Source organism: Schistocerca piceifrons, unplaced genomic scaffold (assembly GCF_021461385.2).
Source record: "Schistocerca piceifrons isolate TAMUIC-IGC-003096 unplaced genomic scaffold, iqSchPice1.1 HiC_scaffold_1116, whole genome shotgun sequence".
In the NCBI taxonomy this organism is placed as follows: domain Eukaryota; kingdom Metazoa; phylum Arthropoda; class Insecta; order Orthoptera; family Acrididae; genus Schistocerca; species Schistocerca piceifrons.
Genome location: NW_025726925.1, coordinates 37,501 through 40,000, shown reverse-complemented (window position 1 = coordinate 40,000; position 2,500 = coordinate 37,501).

Below are 2,500 nucleotides of genomic sequence, written 5' to 3'. Positions count from 1 at the left end.
TGTTGTGCCTTAACCTAACCTATGTTGTGCCTTAACCTAACCTATGTTGTGCCTTAACCTAACCCATGTTGTGCCTTAACCTAACCCATGTTGTGCCTTAACCTAACCCATGTTGTGCCTTAACCTAACCCATGTTGTGCCTTAACCTAACCCATGTTGTGCCTTAACCTAACCCATGTTGTGCCTTAACCTAACCCATGTTGTGCCTTAACCTAACCCATGTTGTGCCTTAACCTAACCCATGTTGTGCCTTAACCTAACCCATGTTGTGCCTTAACCTAACCCATGTTGTGCCTTAACCTAACCCATGTTGTGCCTTAACCTAACCCATGTTGTGCCTTAACCTAACCCATGTTGTGCCTTAACCTAACCCATGTTGTGCCTTAACCTAACCCATGTTGTGCCTTAACCTAACCCATGTTGTGCCTTAACCTAACCCATGTTGTGCCTTAACCTAACCCATGTTGTGCCTTAACCTAACCCATGTTGTGCCTTAACCTAACCCATGTTGTGCCTTAACCTAACCCATGTTGTGCCTTAACCTAACCCATGTTGTGCCTTAACCTAACCCATGTTGTGCCTTAACCTAACCCATGTTGTGCCTTAACCTAACCCATGTTGTGCCTTAACCTAACCTATGTTGTGCCTTAACCTAACCCATGTTGTGCCTTAACCTAACCCATGTTGTGCCTTAACCTAACCCATGTTGTGCCTTAACCTAACCCATGTTGTGCCTTAACCTAACCCATGTTGTGCCTTAACCTAACCCATGTTGTGCCTTAACCTAACCCATGTTGTGCCTTAACCTAACCCATGTTGTGCCTTAACCTAACCCATGTTGTGCCTTAACCTAACCCATGTTGTGCCTTAACCTAACCCATGTTGTGCCTTAACCTAACCCATGTTGTGCCTTAACCTAACCCATGTCGTGCCTTAACCTAACCCACGTCGTGCCTTAACCTAACCCACGTTGTCGCCTAACGTAACCCACGTTGTCGCCTAAACCTGCTCTGTAATTGTTATACGACTCGTTCAATTAGTGTAGTGTTGCCCACCCGCAACCCTCGCAATATAGTTCGCTACTCGCACTCCCCGCTCCCCTGTGTATCGCTTCATGTTAAACACCTTGCAAGTCTTGCTCACTTTCCACATGCTCCTGCTGTACACTGTAATGTGGATGGCAGCAGGACGTACATGCCGCCCCTCCCCACGTCCCCACCTTGCCCCCTGCCTTCGCAAGCTGGTTGGTGAGAACTTTGCATGTTCAATGCCCTCCGCATGCGACGTACTCAGGCTACGTTGTGGTGCGGCCTGTGTCAACTGTCCGCTAATGTCGTACGCGTAAACCACAATCTGTACTGCACATTCGTCCTTATGTACTGAATGATACATCGTGGCACATGTGTGACCGTACAACGACTGCGCCCAAAAACGGCGGACCATACAGTGCAAATATTGTGCACGCAGCTACGTGTCGTCTCCCTATGAGAGCTGGATTGCAGTGTGGTACGCCATAGAGACGTGTGGGAGGAACGGACGCCGTGGATGGCGATCAGCATGAGCTGTCTGTTGATGTATTCGGACCTAGTCGTCTCTCCTCACACACCGTGATGGCATGGTGCACCGCGTTCCATATCTGCGACATGCTACAGAGGCCGGTTGACAGTCGTTCGAGCAATGGACATCGCATACGTACGGGGGCCACCTTCCACGTATTGTCTAGGCGTGCACATTTTGTTGCGTGTATGTGGGCAGACGTAGTGTGGCGTGACACCTGACACAGGCATGCAATAATCGTGGAAGTTGCAAATGGCGATGGACGCCTGCGTTTTCTGGTGAAGTTACGCAAATGAACAAATGGTAACCTGTTGTGGTGCGGTTGTTCTCGCTAGGGGTGAATCGGTGATGGCGACGATAGGTTGAGGTACTAACCGGTTGTTCCAGCGATACCCACCATGCTGACGAAACTGAACGGCATCTGGGTGTGAAGCGATACGCGGCGGTGGCTGGGTGGGACCGTCCCCGGCCGGTGAGGGGGCGCCTCCCGGCGTGCTGGCCGCGCGGTGCGTGGGCGCACGCGCTACAGCCGGCTGGTGGGGGCGGCCAGTGGCAGGCGCGCCGGCCGACGGACGCGGCAGGCGTCGCAGCTGCGCGCCGGCGCACCCTGCGCGCGGCGCCGTGCGGCCAAAGTAGGTCCTCGCGGGCCCGGTGCGAAGCGCGGTGGACATCTTCAGTGTGCTGGTCCGATTGAGGACTGTGTGCGTTGAGGATGCGCTGCCGCCCGGCGCTCGGCGCCGCGACGCCGTCTGCTGCTCGGTCGCCCCAGCGGTTCTCGCTGGTGGTTTGTATCGCAGCTGTGCGGATGTGTTGGCGCGTGCGCTGTGCTGGGAGAGTTCGCTTCGGCACCCAAGTGGGGCTTTTGTCCTTCTGTGGCGCTGGCGTTGGAGCTGCCGGTCACCGTAGGTGGCGCGTGTTGTCTCCCGCCGGCAATGCCACGACA